The 19,789-nt window shown below is 39.6% G+C and overlaps 1 pseudogene; it reads right to left on the minus strand.

The window, feature by feature from the left end:
• Positions 1 to 351: 351 nt before the first annotated feature.
• LOC114315556 (salutaridine reductase pseudogene) lies at positions 352 to 15,939 on the minus strand (annotated as a pseudogene).
• Positions 15,940 to 19,789: the final 3,850 nt, after the last annotated feature.

Below are 19,789 nucleotides of genomic sequence, written 5' to 3' on the forward strand. Positions count from 1 at the left end.
ACAAAAATGATTTTCCTGGGCAAAGATGGGTCCATATATAGCAAGCAAGATTGTAAGGTTTTTGAGAGGTACCTATTGTTAGTTCTATCTATCTGAAAGTGCAAAAACAAAGCTATATTGCTAAAGCTCAACAAATCTTCACTGTAAATTAAAAATGGTTGATGTAGATTTTTAAAATTCACAATATAGAACTCTCTGTCTCTCCATAAGAAAACAAGGACACTCTTGGATGTTTTCCGTAGTCTATGTATGGGCTCAAGCTTGCCATCGGTATGAGATGTGACACGAATTCACTGAGATAGCAAATTCTATCTCTCTTCAATGGTTGGTATTCAATATACAAAGTAGATTTCAAAATCTTGATATTTCCATCCGATCAAAGAACAATCCAGAAGGGCCATCGACAGGTGTCAAAGCTAGCGCTATAGGGTCTTTCGTGCCTTCTTCATCATCAAACCCTCCATTATTGCAGTTCATGTCAGTTTTAACAAAACCAGGACTAACACAATTTACTCGGAAATTGAGGAATTTTGTTGCCAAAATCCTTGAGTAGGCATTAAGAGCTGCTTTAGAGACAACATAAGCAGAGAGATTGATAGGCCATCGTTTGGTCTCCAACATGTCCTGTTTAACGTCCTTTAAAAACTGATTTACTACCTCATCTACTTTCTCTTCTGCAAGTTTGTCGCCTTTGTTCAGTACCTTTTTTGCCCTTTAATTTGCAATATTCTGAACAGAAACGTTTCAAATTTAACATGAAAAATGGAGAAAAGAACCTTGTTATTTTTATTTTTTATATTTGACATGATCATGATGAGTTTGATTTCTACAACCAAAGTAATGGTCAAAACCCCTAATTGGTTTAATTACACTTTGAAGTGCTGTATTTTTTAGGAAATTTCACTTTAATTCATTCGTTTTCAATCTTGATTTTCAATTTTTTATTCTTTGAGTCAAGTTGTAATGTCACTCTTCCGTTCATTTACCATTAATGAGCCTAGCATTGTTTTGAGGGCATAATTAAAAGTGAAGAAACAAAAGCGAAATTTTAATAAAAATTAAGGAGCTAAAATAAGATTTTGGTGTAGAGAGTGTTACAATTGAAAATGAAGTTTGATTTAAAAGGTAAGAAATTAATTGTTACAATTAAAAATGAATTAATCAAAACAAAATTTTAATGATAACGTGTATGAGTGATAAATGTAACTTTTTTTTTTAATGGGAGTGGTAAATGTAATTAATCCTCTATATTTGTAGCATATACTTTGCAGGAGAGGAACAATAGTTAACCAGCCCTTAAGGTTGCATTTGGATGATAGATTTTGGTAGGAATTTGAAAAGAAAAAAGGAAAAGGTGAGTGAAATATAGTTTGTTCTATTTCATTCACATTTCACACAAAATTTCTCATTTTGTTTTGAAATCTCTGCTCAAATCTATAATTTAAACACATCATATAAGGGAGTTGAAGTTCAAAATTGTACCTTTAGCTGCCCCAAAGTAGAGGAGACATTAACTATTCTTGTTGAATTGGATAGCTGAAGAAGGGGCAAAAGAGCTTGAGTTAGCTGTTTAGGTCCATAGTACTCTTCTACTGTTTCATAAGTTTCTTTCATAGCTTTCTTAGCCAAATGGGCCCTTGCACCCATAACCTGTGTATATATCAATTCCAGCATATTTAAATAATTGAGATGACAATGAGTATATAATATATATCTACATGTATGTATGCATGTATGCTGGGAGTTTCTATTTACATAACATTTTTATCTCGTTAGACCTAATTAACATTTTTTGAAATTTGTCAATATCTCAAATCTATTTGTGTCCTTGAAGGGTGACGAGGGTTGTCAGATACGGAGAAGCAGGGTGGCCTTGACTTTTTGAGGGGTCCAAGATGAACACAGAAAATGAGGATTTGGCTCTTATATATATTGTAAAATATATATTGGTAAAATTATAACAATCTTCAATTTATTATTATTTTTTACTCGTATCGACACAAAATTTATTGTATAAATAAACACTAAAATTACTATTTTTTTTTTCTTTATGGAAATCAATTAAAATTTTAAGTGAGAAATCCAATTTTAAATTATTGTGTTAGTAAGTAAATCAATCATAATTGATTTTTCTCAATAATTATAATACTATATTTCTTGAGTAATTTCATAACGGGCCAGGTTAAAACATCTTATCCCAAGGCCAACGAATATATTTGGGTACAAAATCTCAGCCCAGTCTAATCCTATAAACTAAATTGTTTTTGGGAGGACTACATGTAGGTCTTAATAAGTAGACGTATTGTCTAATAGGTCATATAATAATGAATGACATTTTTTTTATCAAACACTATTAAAAAAATGTCAGTAATTGTTAATTTTCAGCAATAGTTGGAAAATTTTATCAGAAAAAATATCACAAATTATAAATTGTAGTGACAGTTTAAGAAAATTGTCATAAAAAAGATCACTAATTTTCAACTTTTAGCGATTGTTTGAAAAATTCGTTATAAAAAAAGTTACTAATTATAAATTTTAGTGACAATTTATAACGACATGCAAAAAATGATCACAAAAAGTTATTTTTAGCGATGATTTTATTAACACTTTTTTTCAATAAGACTTAATAGAAATTAAGTCTAATTATTAGGACCTATTGACAATTTATTCTATTTTGAAATCTTAAAAATATCAAGTTGAGACTAGGGAAATTTTATTTTCACATACTTAATTGCCTCAGTGCACATACTTTATAATTTAATTATTAATTAATTTTCTCGAACACACACTAAATGTATCAATTATATCATTCACTCATATCACTGTACACATACTCCTTCAACTATCCTTCCACACACTTGTCCATCATTCTACACACACTGCCTACGGTGTGGAAATTTATAGACTCATAGTGCTACAATAGTCAAAGTGAAGATCCACAGTAAAAACTTTGCTTTATTGAAGACCTCCATTCTATTAAAGACTCCATTGACAACACCATTGAAGAGACTCCATTGAATGATCATTACTACTAGCTGTGGTCTTTAGATAAACCGTTGAATAATCATTGGGGGAAAAATTGTTGGAAAGGAAGACACAATTAATGTGACATTCCCAAAAGATATGAAAATCTACTAAAAATGGTTTTATGGTTTGCAAGAAACAGGGATTTTAAATCACTCACTTGCCCTCTTTCTTTGCATGATAAAAAGAGGAAAGAGGCATTCATTGTGGGCATTCCAAAGACAAAAAAAAAAAAAAAAGGTCACTCAAGGTTAATTAAAAGGGGGGAAAAAAACGTAAGAGAAGAAGTACACGAAAAAAAGAAAAGAAAAGGAAAAAGAAAAGAAAAGGAAAAAGAAATATAGAGGTGAAGAAAAAATAAAGAACAGTGAGTAAAAGAAACAAATAAATGAAGAATGCAGATTAAGGAAGAGATTCTGTTAAAAAAGATAGAAAAAAATAAAAATAAAAATACGGGGCAATTTCAGTCATTATTTCTGTCCTTTTAACTATTTATTTATTTATTTGTCTTTGTGAATTTCTATACTATTTTGTTAAATTTGTCTCGAATGTTTATTTTATGTCGATAAATTTGAATGGGTGCATTCATAATTTTTCTGAATCCAAATGTTGAGTTGTTTATTTCTTGCTTGAGTTTGAATTTCCATTGGTTTGCAACTATTCCATATCAAAATCAAGTAAAAATTGTGGAACTAATACGAAAACGATATAAATAATAGAGTATAAACTTAGAGATTAAAGCAATATGATAGATGTTTTGAGAGTTTTGTTTTGCAAACAATAGATGAGTATAGAGTGTATAACAAGTAATGTGACAACAGTGGAAAAACAGTGTTTGGTGGAAATTTCAAAACTAAATTCTACCCCTTGGTTTGCGTGTGGTGTTTGGTTAGAGTTTTTAAAAATTGATTCCACACCTACTTTTGAAAACACGTCTACCCGGTTATCCTCCTCGACGTCCCCTCGGACGTTCGGCTGGTTGATCGGAATAGTATTCGCGTTTGTTTTTTTTTTTTTTTTTTTTGTGGGAATTGGCACCTATTTTTTTTTTATATTTTAAATAAAAATTATTTTCGAATTTTTAAATTTTTTTATGAGGTTTGTGGGGATATATTTTTCTGAATACCAACACGTGGCATGGTGACGCCGAGGTGCCAGCCGAGGTGCCACGTGTCTTGGTTAGGACGCCGAGATGATCTCGGCAAGGCCGAGGTTAACTCCGAAGATATCGGAAATCCGAGATAGACGGATAAGGGACAAGAGTCCTAAGACAAAGAGGGGACTTAACCAAGATAAGGATAAAGCTCTTAGGGAATTTATCTTTATCTCTTGAAGAGTTCAAAGTAAGCACTAAATTGGAGTTCATGGAAGTCATACTTCTAGTAGGACTTGGATTGAGTATATTATAAAAGAGAGGCACCCCCATGGGTCTAAGGTATGCAATTTATGTTCTGAGTATTAAGTTTTGCACTTGACTATCTTTGAGAGATATACTGACTTGATCGTTGGAGTGCCCCCGGGTGGAAGAACCACCGCCGGAGCCTTTTTCTTTCTGTTTCAGGTTACTGAAGCCATCTATTCTGCCTGTGCTCACCAGTTGATCACTAAGTAAGCAGTCTGGTCAGATTTTCACCCACACAATTTGGCGCCGTCTGTGGGAACGAAGGAAGAATAGATGGCCAGTGACGGACAGCAGGAAAATATTGGGGATGGCGCTCCCACCGGGAGTGGCAGACCAATTGACTTTGACATTGAAGGAGACAACCACAATACAGAAGCCCGTGACCAAGGTCACAGAGAGAACGACGTCAACCTGGAAGGCGACACGTCAAAAAGAACAAACCAAGGAAAGTACTACAATGAAGATAACCTCCAGGTATGGAGGGACAGGTGCCTACGTAGGGATGAGGAAGCAAAAGAATTGGCAAACAAGTTGGCAGACCTTCAGTCAGTCGTCAACTTCATGATACAGAATAATGTTATGCAGCCACCATACCCGCTGCAAGATACGCCGATGCCAGCAACCAATACCCAAAAGGGCGGAAGAAAAACAATCCCCGAGGTCCCTCAGCATACCAGGAGCGGAAGGCATTCTCACCGGCCTTCCAGGGAAGTCGGACGGGAAAAGCCGAGACAAGAAGAGTCCCGAAGGACGCACCACATGAAGAATCCAGAGCCCAAAGAACATCGACATGTTCAGGGGCAGGTACTCCACTTTGACGAAACCCATGAAGAAAGATCCAAACGGACCCACCACGAGGCCGAAAGCAGTGTACCAAAAAGACTAAAATCCAAAGACAGCCGAGCTCCAGGAAGGAGCAAAGAAGACCTGAGGGACTACCTCAAAAGGAGGCAGTAGAATGCTGAAGCCGAGGTAAAATCCCCAGTAAAACCGAAGACAGGCTTCTCGATGGAACTGGACAAATTCGAACCACCCAAAAGATTCAGTATACCGAGGTTTCAAATCTATGATGGTAAGTCAGATCCAAACTTTCATGTTGGGCTATACCTGAATTCAATGGCATTATATAGCGGAAACGAGCCGTTGCTCTGCAAACTATTCCCCTCATCCTTTGGGGAAATTGCATCTGATTGGTTCCATAAGTTACCAAAAGGAAGCATAAAGACATGGGAAGGCCTGGCCGAGATGTTTGTGGCCAGGTTCGTGACCAACAAGCTGCAACCCCTGAGGGTTGATGCTTTGATGGCTCTAAGAATCACCAAGGAAGAAGGCCTTAAGGCCTATGCGAAGAGGTACTACGAGGTGTTCAACCGAATACCCGAATGCAACCAGGAAGTAGCAGTCGTGTCTTTCAAGAACGGCCTGAAAGATGACTGCCCACTACGGAAGTCTTTGGCAAAAACATTGCCAAAAAGCATGGAAGAACTCATGGCAAGAATTGAGAAATATGCCAGGGCCGAGGAAGATACATCGGGAAACAAAGAGGTAAAGCAAGAAAAGGGAAACGGCTCGCCAAAACGAGGCCGAGTCAACAATGGGCCGACCGAACAAGAAACAGAATTGAGAAATAAACAAGCGGTAACAACGGTATTGCGGATCCCAATCCATAAAGTCTTAGATCAGATTCGAAATCAACCTTATTTTAGGGCTCCGGCGAGAGCACCAGGGGAATTCATGGGAAGGAACGTTGGTAGACGTTGTGCCTACCACAATGAAGAAGGGCACCCAACTCAAGGCTGCAGAGCCTTGAAAGCACACTTGGAGGACCTGGTAAGACAAGGCCTTCTAAGGGACCTGGTCGATGAGGCCAGGACAAGAGAAAAACAGGCAAGATTGCCTCAAGCACCAGCAGCACCGCCTCCCCCAGCACAACTACCACAAGCAGGAGGACCGAGGGTGGTTAATGTGATCCACTCAAGGGTCAACGAAAACGAAGTCAGAGGAGAAACCCAGAGGGTAAGACATTTGCAGCAAATCTACCAAGTCGGGGAGAAGAGACATCGGCCAGAAGAATGCCAAGGGCCGATGGTAGCCTTTACTGAAGCCGACCTGGAATGGGTCCAACATCCGCATAATGATGCCTTGGTAGTATCCCTCCAGATTGGGGAACGCCAAGTGAAATGCATCCTAATAGATCAAGGCAGCTCCTGTGACATCATGTATGTCAGATGTTACAAAGAGCTAGGCCTTCACCCTGATGACTTAGAACAATCTAGCGGCCCGATGGTCGGCTTTAATGGAATGTCGACATGGCTACTGGGCGCAACAAGCTTGGAGGTACAAGCCGGCACTAAGAAGATCCGGACGGAATTTCTGGTAATTGACACGCCCTCACCATACAACATCATCTTGGGAAGGCCGTGGTTGCATGCAATGGGGGCAGTTCCCTCAACGTTGCATCAACTACTGCGGTTCCCAACAGAGCATGGAATTGAAGAAGTCAGAGGGGATCAAATACAAGCAAAAAATTGCTCCATGGCAGCAATAAAGTCCACCTGTAGTATACGGGAGCCAAAGAAAGCAGAAGTTGAAGATGAGGACATGGAAGTCCTAGAAGACGTCGGGAAGGAACCAGCCGAAAAGAGCGAAGAGGCGCTAAAAAAAGTTTTCGTCCAAGAGGACGACGAAGAACGTTTCTTTCTTCTCGGCTCAGGCTTAAGTAGAGAAGAAGAGAAAGAACTGGAAGATTTCTTAAGGGCAAACATAGAGGTGTTCGCCTGGACACCTTATGAAATGCCAGGCATCAACCCCGAAGTCACTTGCCACAGACTGAATGTCGACAGATCGGCAAAACCTGTGATTCAACGAGCCAGAAGACCGACGTTGATGCATGTCGAAGCAGTAGAAGAAGAGGTAGACAGACTCCTAGAGGCCAGGGCCATCCGAGAAGTTCAGTACCCAACATGGCTATCCAACACAGTAGTGGTAAAAAAGAAGAATGGCAAATGGAGGGTTTGTGTAGACTTTACCAGCCTCAACAAAGCCTGTCCCAAAGACAGCTTTCCCCTACCAAAGATCGACCAACTGGTAGATGCTACTTCAGGACATGAAAGGATGAGTTTTCTAGACGCATACAGAGGGTACCACCAGATTGCCATGTACCCTCCAGACGAGGAGAAGACCGCGTTCATCACCCCTAAAGGCTTGTACTGTTACAAGGTAATGCCTTTTGGGTTGAAAAACGCAGCAGCAACCTATCAGAGGTTAGTAACAAAGATGTTTAAGCACCTGATTGGTAAAACAGTAGAAGTTTACATCGATGACATGGTCGTAAAGACCAAGGAATCAAAGGGTCATCTTGCCGACCTAAAAGAGGTCTTCAACATACTCAAAAGATATCAGCTCCGACTCAACGCCTCGAAGTGCGCCTTCGGAGTTGGATCGGGCAAATTTTTAGGATACCTGGTAACAAGAAAGGGCATTGAGGCCAGCCCAGACCAAATCAAGGCCATCCTGGAACTACAGAGCCCGACATCGGCAAAGCAAGTTCAAATGCTTACTGGAAGGGCCGCAGCCCTAAACAGATTCATCAGCAGAAGCTCAGACAAGTGCAGACCCTTCTTTAACCTGGTGAAAAAAGCCACAGAATTCCTATGGACAGAAGAATGTGAAGATGCCTTAACCGACCTAAAAAAGTACTTGACCTCAACTCCGGTTCTTTCCAACCCAGTTCCAGGAGAGGAGTTGTTTTTGTACTTAGCAGTCTCAGAACACGCAGTCAGTGCAGTACTAATCCGAGAGGAAAAAAGGGAGCAAAAGGTTGTCTATTATGTAAGTAAAACTCTGGCCGACGCAGAAACAAGATACCTACCACTGGAAAAATTAATGCTGGCCTTAGTAATGGCTTCAAAGAAATTGAGCCATTACTTTCAGGCACACAAGATTGTGGTCCTAACAGAACACCCACTGAAGTCCTTGTTGCAACAAGGAGACTTAAGAGGAAGGATAGCAAAATGGGCAGTAACCCTGGGCCAGTTTGACCTGGAGTTTAGGCCGAGAACAGCAATAAAGGGCCAAGTTTTGGCCAACTTCGTCGCAGAACTCACACCTGAAGCCATCACACCTCGGGCTCCGTCGAGCCAAGATGAGCATTGCCCCAACAAGCAAAAAGAATCCCAGTCAAAAACAAAAAAGCAAGAGAAAGAGAAGCTCAGACCATGTAGCATCTACATCGGCGATTCATTTAGACTATTCGTCGATGGAAGTTCAAACCGCCAGGGAGGAGGAGCAGGAGTACTGCTGATATCTCCAGATGGAGAAATAGTAGAACAGTCCATCCGTCTGGGGTTCAAAGCCTCCAACAATGAAGCAGAATATGAAGCATTAATTGCAGGGCTAAAGCTAGCAGCAGCAGCAGAGGCAGATGAGGTAATTGTTTTTTGTGATTCATAACTCATTGTTAGCCAGTCAACAGGAGAATTTGCAGCCAGAGACGAAAGAATGTCGGCATATGCAAAGGAAGTCATCCGACTGGCAGCCCTATTTCAGAACTGCAGATTACTCCAAGTTAGCCGAGATGACAACACCCACGCCGACGCGTTGGCTAACCTGGACAGTTCAATTCAAACTGGAAGAACAAGGACAATTATGATCGATTACATGTCGGCCCCGAGCATAGACAAACAGAGCACCAAACAAGAAGCAATGTGCGTAGACTTGGGACCAAGCTGGATGGATGCAATCATTACATTCCTAAAAGAAGGGAAGCTGCCAGAAAACCATAAGGAAGCACATAAAATCAGACTGAAGTCGGCCAGATTCAGCCTAACAGCAGAAGGCCATCTCTACAGAAGGTCCTTCACTGGACCGCTCTTAAGGTGCGTACACCCTTTGTAGGTTGAAGATTTTCTCTACGAAATCCATGAAGGAATTTGTGGAAGCCATGCTGGGGGCAGATCATTAGCCCACAGGGCCATTACCCAGGGGTATTGGTGGCCCTACATGCAAAAGGATGCCGAAGCCTATGTGAAGAAGTGCGAACAATGCCAAAGGTTTGCACCTTTGATACATCAGCCAGCTGCTGACCTAAACCCAGTATCCAGCCCTTGGCCGTTTGCCCAATGGGGCATGGATCTGGTTGGACAACTTCCCCAGGCAACTGGACAAAGAAAATACTTGCTGGTAGCAATAGACTACTTTACAAAATGGATAGAGGCAGAGCCTCTTGCCAAAATCCGAGATGTGGACGTCAAGAATTTCATATGGAGAAACATCATCACCAGATTTGGGATCCCAAGAGCAATAGTCGCCGACAACGGAACGCAGTTTGACAGCAAGCTCATCAAAAACTTTTGTGCAAAATTCAAGATCAAGAATTATTTCTCAACACCAAGTTTTCCTCAAAGCAATGGGCAAGCAGAGGCGTCCAACAAAGTAATCCTGGACGGAATAAAGAAGAGACTGCAGGCAGCAAAAGGAAAGTGGGTAGACGAGTTGCCCAACGTACTTTGGGCATATCGGACTACGCCGAGAAGATCAACGGGAGAATCCCCCTTTGCCATGGCTTATGGCACAGAAGCAGTCATCCCATTGGAGATCGGCATCCCAGGGATCAGAACCCAGGGAGTAGAAAATGGCACCAATGACATACTCTTAGCCCGAGATCTGGATTTGTTAGAAGAACAAAGAGAGAAAGCTGCAATTCAGCTTGCAGTATACCAGCAACAGCTTGCCAGAACTTACAACAAGAAGGTTAATCCAAGAGATTTTCAAGTCAGCGACCTAGTACTAAGGAAAGTCGTCGGTAACAAGAAGGATCCCAGGGAAGGCAAGCTTGGCCCAAACTGGGAAGGACCCTACAGAATTACTTCAGTATTAGGCAATGGAGCATATCGGCTTGAGGACAATAAGGGCAAAGCACTGCCCAGACCTTGGAATACTTGTAATTTGAAATATTTCTATCATTAAGATATGCATCATCAATAAAGTCTCTTCAGAATTCTTTCAACACATATGATTGATAAAGTTATGCATTGTTGTTTATTGAAAACGTAATTAATGTGAACCCAAGTCAAACTCAAGTTCACATTGGGGGCAAAGAATAAACCGAGATGATTCCTTATCTTCACTTGTTGAAATTTGTAGCAATTTACAAGTTTATGTTAAGCCGAGATTATTCCTTAATTCACTTGTTGAAATTTGTAGCAATTTACAAGTTGGAATTAAGCTGATTCCTTATCTTCACTTGTTGAAGTTTGTAGCAATTTACAAGTTGAAGTTAAGCCGAGATTATTCCTTAATTCACTTGTTGAAATTTGTAGCAATTTACAAGTTGGAATTAAGCTGATTCCTTATCTTCACTTGTTGAAATTTGTAGCAATTTATAAGTTGAAGTTAAGCCGAGATTATTCCTTAATTCACTTGTTGAAATTTGTAGCAATTTACAAGTTGAAGTTAAGCCGAGGTTATTGCTTAAGTTCTCATAGCAATATGTGGGTTACTTAACCCTAAGAAAAATACTTAACACTTGTTGAAATTTGTAGCAATTTACAAGTTTATGTTAAGCCGACATATGATCACCCGCTGAGGTATACAGAAATTTATAGGTTGAAATAAAGGCTAAGTATATTGTTTACTACTTGTTGAAATTTGTAGCAATTTACAAGTAGGATAGATCAAGATCACTGTTTGATACTTATTTGAGAAGAAACTTGTAAAGTTTACATTCAGAAATATATGTTTCATACTTGTTAAAATTTATGAAAAGTTTGCAGGTCAGTATCTTGCCGAAGTAAAAGTTTTGTAGTTATACCCGAGGTATGTAACCCCAAGAAGATTGCACAAAGGAAGCAACATGAAGAAGCATGCAAAAAATTTCTAAGTACAAGACTATGCAGAAGCAGTCAACAGAACATCACAAGATTAAAACATCTAAAGGAAGAACAGTTGCAGTTACATATTGAAAAAACCACATCGGCCAAAAGAAGGAGTTTTGCATTATCCAGAAAGTAAAAGAGTACAAAATGCAAAAAACAGAAAAAGAAGGAAAAAGGTACAAAAGACATTTTTTCAAGATTCTTCAGTGTTAGCCGCTGCAGGGACTGGGACCTCGGACGACTCTGGTGGTACCTCGTCGGCCACTTTTTCCGCTTGTATCTCGGCATCAATCTCTGCGATTGTTGACTCAACACTTCTTTCTACCAAGAGAAGATCGGACGATAGCTGCCCAGTGACAATTTCCTTGGTTGCTCCCTCAACCTCATCACCCTCCTCATCCAAGGTTAAGTCCATAACCTGCTCAGTAGGAGGAGGGGACTTGGCTTCGACGGCATCCTTGGGTTTTCTCACCAAGGCTTCTTCATTGGTTTCCTTATCTTCATCCTCGACATCAGCCTCAGACTCTGATTCGCCTTCAGGTGGAGGTGGAGGAAATGGTAAAGGAATAGCGTCGGCCTGGCGCAATGGCGAGTCAGCAGGAAGATCAAGCTTCTTTATCAGGGACATCCAACCAATAGAAAATCCCCTGTTGCATGCCTGCCTGACTTGAAGTTTGTAGTCCTCTGCGACGTCAGCCATGCCCTGGGCATAGGCCTTTTCGTCGGCCTCTTTGACTTCGGCCTCTTTGGTGGCCAGAGCTTGCTGAAGTTCTTTCTCCGCCTGGGCCTTCTTAGCCTCAGCATCTCTTTTCTCGGCCTCAGCAACTTTTTTCATGGCCTCGGCAGATTCGGCCTTCTCAAGAGCTAAAGTTTGGGCCTTAGTAGCCGCCTCGGCCTGATCTTCCAATTTCTTCATCCTTGATTCAAGAGATCTGATCTCCTTCTTCATGGAAGATGCTTCCCTCTTCATATCAACCAATCTTTGCCGGTTTTCAAAAGATTGCATTGAAAATGAATGGGCATGCTGAATGGCCTAAGGAAAAACAGAAGTGTTAGAAAATATTTTCAGTAGGAAACAGAAGGAAAAAAACACAAATGCAAACAGAAATGCTTACCTGAACAGAATGTTGGAGCATGAGAGCATAATTCTCATACTCACTAAGCTTAGCATTTCGTTCCAAGTCATTTGGAAGCAGAAGAGCAGTGCTGAGGGCGACACCAACGTTAATATCGTCGGCACTTTCACTGGCCATGATAGGCCTATCCTCCAGAGTTAGTTCAGGAGCCCATGGAACATCAGGCTTCTTTGACGCCGAGGTCGTCGCAGACGATGACCTTGGCCTCTTTGATTGTGTAAACCCTGAGGGTTGGCCCTCAGCTGACCTCTTGGTGGAAGCAGAGGTTGATTTTCTGCTTTCTGCTAGCTTAGAAATAGGCAAAGCATCCTCAACTTCGGCATCTGTAGCCTTGGCCTTGGGCTGAGCCTTTTTAACTCTCTTTGGCTTTGGTGGGAGCATTGATTGCGTTGGCGCAGCTTCGGCGTCAGTTGGAAGGTCGGCGAGAAGGCCTTGAACGACAGGCCTTGGACGAACCATCTCGGCAGTCTTTACAAGCCTTCGTCGACGTTTACGTTCTGGAATTGGTATTAAGTAGGGGGCCGAAGTTGATGGGAGATCGGCTGGGTCAGATGTGGACTCTTGATCTGTTCGGGATGTAGAAGCAGTTAAAGTTATAGCCGTGGGTAGAGAAATGCTCTTCTTCCTTTTTCTTTGGACGTCGGGTAAAGTGGATTTATATGTGGGGATGAAGTTTAGTAACAGTGGGGCTTTTCGTTTATGGATTGGAAGGTTAAGGAGTGTTTTCAGATCTATTCCTGGGAAGAAGGATTGACGAAAATTTTTCGGTGGCTGATGAAGATCTGCAGGACAAAGAAACAGACGTCAGAAACAAAAAGTATTAAAGACTTAAATAAAAACAACTAAGTGTTGACTCAGGGCTCTTACTCTTGCCCTCTGTAATTGTTCGAGGAAGAGGGTAGAGGTGGACATCTTCATCTGGGCCAAATTCCCAATTTCCAGAAGCAATGACAAAATCATCTCCAGCCCCCTTGTTGGAGTCTGGGAGGTCGGCTACAATTTTGTACTGAGTAGATCTCGGCTTAAGGTAATAGACAAACCCCCTATCCTTCAGGTCGAGAGGGCACATGGTATAACAATATTGAAGGTCGGCTAGGGTGATTCCGAGGTTTTCCTGCCTAGCTAGGGCTATGATACCGTTAATCACCCTATAGGAATTGATAGTAAGTTGCATGGGGTTCAACTTGTAGAAATGAAGAACTTCGCGAAACAGGGGATCAAGTGGAAGCCGAAGTCCACATTCGGTGAAAGCTACTATAGGAAAAGGCATTGTATGATCTGTGGCCATGATAGTGTCGCTATCCCCAGCTAGCTTAAGGTGAACATCGGCTGGGATAGAGAATTCCTGCCTAAAGTATTCTAGTTTTGTTGGGGTATTTACCCTATGCCTCCACATGCCCATCACGTCAACTTAACAAAAGAAGAATGTGTTTCAGAAGATGGGCGTTTAGAGAAGGGTTGCAATAACCTCGGCAAAGAACTAGGAATGGACTGATAAGGCTTGTTTCAGTTTTCCCTAAAAAATTGAAGGTTCTACACACAAATCCCAAGCTAAGGAACTATAAAGAACAAAATCGAAGGCACAGATCTGGGACAGATATGAAAAACAGAAAATAGAGACATAGTTTCAGATTCAAGAACAGAGGTATAGTTCTTGGAAACAAAAGAAATACAGAGGTAAAAAATCAAGAACAGTGGCAAGAAAAATGGTAAAAAAGTACAAAAGTTCAAGATGTAGCCACAGTCCAGGATACAAGAAAAACCAAGGCTTCGAACAAAAGCAACAATGACAACAGACAGACGAAAGCTCATGAAAGAAAAATTTTAGAGTAAAAGGAAAGAATCTTACCAGAACAAATGAAGCCGAGGCAATGTTCGCCGAACCCAGAAATCGGTCGCAACAGTGGAGAAAGCTTCGCAAGAATGGGAGATTAAGAACAGTTCCAGAAGAGAGATCGAAGCAATGGCAGATCCGAAGAGGAAAGAGCTTTCAGAGAGAGAAAGAGCAAGAAGTCAGAATGAAAAAGTGAAGGAAAAATAGAGGCAAAAAAGAGTTTTGTCAAAAATTTGAAACGGCGGCAAAGTTAGGGCAATTATTACGCCTAGAGCAACGCACGCGTCAGACGGCGCAGACGAATGACAGACAGCTTTCAGGCGCGTCACCGACACGCTCCAATGAAGACCAAACACGTGAAGGGAACAGTTAGATATGCATGACAGCTCATGCGTATAAAAAAGTATGATTGAAACCTTGTTCTCCGAAGAGAACACATCGGCTGAAAAGTGGATTATCTCGGCTAAAACAATTTTTAAGCCATTACTCAGAAAAAGGAATATCGAAATATCGGTATAGGTTCCATCACCTCAGAATGCCGAGGTAATAGAACCTAGGGGGCAGTTGTGGGGATATATTTTTCTGAATACCAACACGTGGCATGGTGACGCCGACGTGTCAGCCGAGGTGCCACGTGTCTTGGTTGGGACGCCGAGATGATCTCGGCAAGGCCGAGGTTAACTCTGAAGATATCGGAAATCCGAGATAGACGGATAAGGGACAAGAGTCCTAAGACAAAGAGGGGACTTAACCAAGATAAGGATAAAGCTCTTAGGGAATTTATCTTTATCTCTTGAAGAGTTCAAAGTAACTTGGAGTTCATGGAAGTCATACTTCTAGTAGGACTTGGATTGAGTATATTATAAAAGAGAGGCACCCCCATGGGTCTAAGGTATGCAATTTATGTTCTGAGTATTAAGTTTTGCACTTGACTATCTTTGAGAGATATACTGACTTGATCGTCGGAGTGCCCCCGGGTGGAAGAACCACCGCCGGAGCCTTTTTCTTTCTGTTTCAGGTTGCTGAAGCCATCTATTCTGCCTGTGCTCACCAGTTGATCACTAAGTAAGCAGTGTGGTCAGATTTTCACCCACACAAGGTTTTAATAGAATTTTGGATTGTGTGTTTGCTTATGAATTGTAAGTTTTTTAATCAAATAACATTTTTAATTTAAAAAACTCAAAACTCCCTCCGAAACTCAATTCAAAACTCACAACCAAACAAATTTATCTTTTCAAATCATAATTTCAAAACTCATAAACTCAAAATAGAACTCTATTTTCAAATCATAATTCTAAAACTCTACCAAATGCTATTTACTTTTTTTTAAACTCAAAAGGTTTACATCGAGATTTTTTTTGTTCATAAAAGATGTGTATAGAGAATTTTTTCATACACTATTATAGATGTTGCTGGATGTCTATTATGATCATTTTTATTTAGGATATAATTATCATTAAATTAATATTTCATTAAGTGTGTGCTCTAAGCTAATTAGATGTGTGGAAATAGAATTTTCCATCAGACCATGGCGACTCCTATGACACGCTCATCATCCGTTAAAAGACTTAGCTCGCCATCCTTGAAGTTTAAACTAGCAAATGCCTCAGCATCAACTATGACGCCATTGATCCCTGCATTGTTCACTTGCCAACAATATTCAACCATCTTAGTTCAGTTTCCTTATTTTGTAACATTTACCCATTTCATCATAAGAGCAAATTTAGATAATTTCATCACATTATTGGAATGAAGATCTCTAGTCCAATATCTACGGTTGCAATTCAATTTGAGTTTTAAAATATATTTTTGACTGTGAAAGAAATATATGTTGCTGTGACTCTTTCACAACCATTATCAATTAGAAACTTCCAATAATCTTACCAATACGTCGAGCTTTCCGAGTTTATTTTTGATGTAATCTGCCAGAGAAGCAATACTAGCAGAATCTGAAACATCAAGTTGATGAAAACCAATATCAGATAACCCACAAATTTTGAGATTTTCAACAGCTTCAGGGCCCCCTTTTGCTTATCTCTAGCTGTTAAAACCACCATGACTTCATTCAAAGCTAACTGTCTACATATCTCTAATCCAATTCCTGTATTGCCCCCAGTTACTACTGCAATCCTGAAAATAAATTAACCAACACACAACAAAACTAAGGTATAGCGACCCCGGTCTTTTTCCTTTAGATTATTGTATCCGGACTTAGGTTCCGTGGATCCTGTCAGTATATATTGGTTGTTGTCGTCCTTTAATCTCTTTGTATTTGAGTTATAGGATGTGTTGGGCGGGTCTGTTACAGATCGGTTGAGTTTAGATGCCAAAACTAGTTGCCCAGATTTTGACCTGTCCGCTCGAGCGGGAGTTTGATGCTTGAGCGGGGATTCTTTTGTTGCTTGTCCGCTCGAGCGGGGGTTTTGGTGCTCGAGCGGGATTTTCACCCATCCAGTATTTCCTGTGCAGTGTTGGACGCTCGAGCGTGGGATTGGACGCTCGAGCGGAAATGTGTGAGTGCCGCTCGAGCGTGGAGTTGGACGCTCGAGCGGGGACCTGGTTCTGCAAAAGTACTGGGAGTGCGTATTCGACGCTCGAGCGGGAGTTTGGACGCTCGAGCGGGGAGTCGACTACATCAGTCCGTGATCTCACTTTTTGGATCACTTTTTGACCTACTTTTCTTTCTTAACTTTTAAAAACCGCCCCTTGAGAGTCTCTCTCTCTAAACCTGCCTTCTCTCTAAGAATTGATCTACCTAAGGTGAGTATCTAACCTTAGTCCCTTATTAAAAAGATAGAGTGAGTCAAGGGCTTCCATTTAATCTGAACGTTTGGTGGTTTGGAGCACTTTGGAATTTAGGTCTTCATCTTCGTCTTCTCCATTCGGGTTATTTTCTTCGAGGTAGGGATTTCCTACTCCATCCTATAAGTTTTGTTCTAAGTTTTGGTATTTTGATATGTTGGGAGTACTTTGGTAATTTTGGGAAAAACCCTAGTTGTATTAATAAATTAATTTGTATAATTAATTTAAGGAAATTGGGGAAATTGGTTAAATGCATGAAATTGAGGAATTCATTGATTAAATGGTGTAGTTGGATAATTAAAATAACTCACCTATTGAATTGTTGATATATTTATTTCCAGTCTAGAAATAACTGTTTTGGGCTATCGGTGGAGGATAGTCGTGTTGTTGTAGACATTGCATGTGGATTAGAGAAAATTGAAACTAATCAATTTGTCATAAATTTAGACTATTGAATTAATACAGAAATTACATGTATTGATTGAGCATTGCTTATGCATATTGTTTGGGAGGAGATAGGGGATGTACTTCACGGTTTAGGGGAAGATAGGGGATGGACCTCTAAACCGGATTTTGTTTGGGAGGAGATAGGGGATGGACTCCATTAGCATCACTATTATGTGTGCTTATTATATTGAAGTGTTTTTACATGTTATTGATACAGCACTACAATGTGTATCAAACGGGAAGTATGAAGTGTTTTGATATGAGCCTGAGTCTCATTTGTTTTGTTGATATTGAAAGTAATGTTAATATGATATATAGTTCACTGTTGTAAGTTTGGCCAGGTTTTGAGCCATGTTGATAATAATGGAAAGTGAAATGTGTCTTAGACATTAGTGTCATGAGATTGTATAATGATACAATTGATTATCTTGGTTAACTATCTATTGAATGTTATAGCTTTATTCAATGCTTATATTTGGTTTAGTATTTTTCTACTGGGCTGTGGCTCACCCTTTATGGGAACATTATTTTCAGGTTTAGGTGATAAGCTACCTCCAAGGACTTAGCTTGGAAGGATTTGACTTTTGGATTTTGAAGACTATCTTCAGTTAGTTGTTTTGATTTGATAGTACATGTAAACATTCAAGCCTAGGGCTTTACTTGTATTTGAGTTAGAACTCATATTTTTGTGTCCAAGTGTTGGCTTGGAAAGATATAAGCCCGTAGGGCATTTAATTTGATGTTACATGTAATGCTTTTATTTAGAAATACTCTGATGAATGAGATAATGAATTGTTTACTTTAAATATTGCATGTCAGTGACAAATATATAATGAGTCTAATTTGAGGGCGTTACATAAGGTGTCAGTTAGACAATATGATAAATTACATTTATAGGTTTTAAAATATGCATTTTATGTCACTTTGACCCATCAAGTTAAATTTTGTCAATTTTGTTCTTACAATTTCCAATTTAATTTGGTATAATTTCAAATGGACTATCTAAATACTCGACGGAATGATAGTAAAATGCATATATAGTCCCTAAAGTATGTGTTCCATGTTACTTTGGTTCTTAAATTTTTTTAATTTTGTTAGTTTGGTTCCAAAACGTTGATAAATAATATCAAATATAAACTTATAAGATTTTGGGGCGAGATAGACAAAATTAAAACTTTAGGAACTAAAAGAACACAAAATGTATGCCTTTAAGGATCATAGTTGAAATTTATAGTCATTCCATTAATGATTTAAATGATAGTTTGGAATTAGACAAATTTGACTCCAATTGAAAAACTTGAAGGGTGAAATTGACAAAATTAAAATTTGAATGACCAAAATGACATAAAATGTATACTTTGTAGAATCATAAATGTATTTTATCCGATATATAAAATGAAATGAAGAGAGAGAGAGAGAGAGAGAGAGAGAGAGAGAGAGAGAGAGAGAGAGGATGTGCCTGTTTGGTGCTGCTGTGGTGATTGTTCCCTCCATTTCTGAATGTAGGGGATGTTATTGATGAGTATGATCTGTGTGCAGATTTATAGATTTCTTTCAGAGTTATGGAATGTGATTATTTTCCATGGTGGACATACTATTTATTTGGAAAAATTGTAATTTAGTAATTTCTCCTCAAAATAATTATAAAATTATGAAAAAGTGGAAAATTTAATTATTATAATTTGTAAATTTTATTAGGAATCTAATTTTTTTTTTTAGAACTTAAGTGAATTGTTATTTTTTTTCTATTTATTTTGTGTCAACCTAATATTTATGTGTGATACGTATGCTATGACAACATGGTTCTCCAGTGTAAGTTGTGACATCATTCTCATTTGAAATTTCCATAGGTAGCTCCAACAATTGTTTTTGATTGTTGAAATAGTATGCAAAATAATCGGATTATCAGAGCACTGTCAAGCAACACAAATATATTATGTGCTTTGTTTTGGAGGTGAATTTAGCAGTAACCTATAACATACCAAAGTAGCAAATCTAGTAAGACAAACATTATCTTACGAATAGCAAATTCACAACTTCAAGTATTCCATCATCTTTATTTAGTCAAAAAATATTTTCTATTTTTAAAAGGTAGAAAATATTTTACGTACTAAAGTCTTATCAATGTCATTACACTACCACTATCACCATCACGATGGCCACCACCACTCATCATCATTGCCATCACCACCACCACCACCACCACCACCACCACCACCACTAGGAGTGCAACTTTGGTGCGCTTAACCCAAGTAACTTGAGCCCAACC

The sequence above is a fragment of the Camellia sinensis genome, chromosome 13 (assembly GCF_055761805.1).
Source record: "Camellia sinensis isolate YWXY chromosome 13, ASM5576180v1, whole genome shotgun sequence".
NCBI classification, from domain to species: domain Eukaryota; kingdom Viridiplantae; phylum Streptophyta; class Magnoliopsida; order Ericales; family Theaceae; genus Camellia; species Camellia sinensis.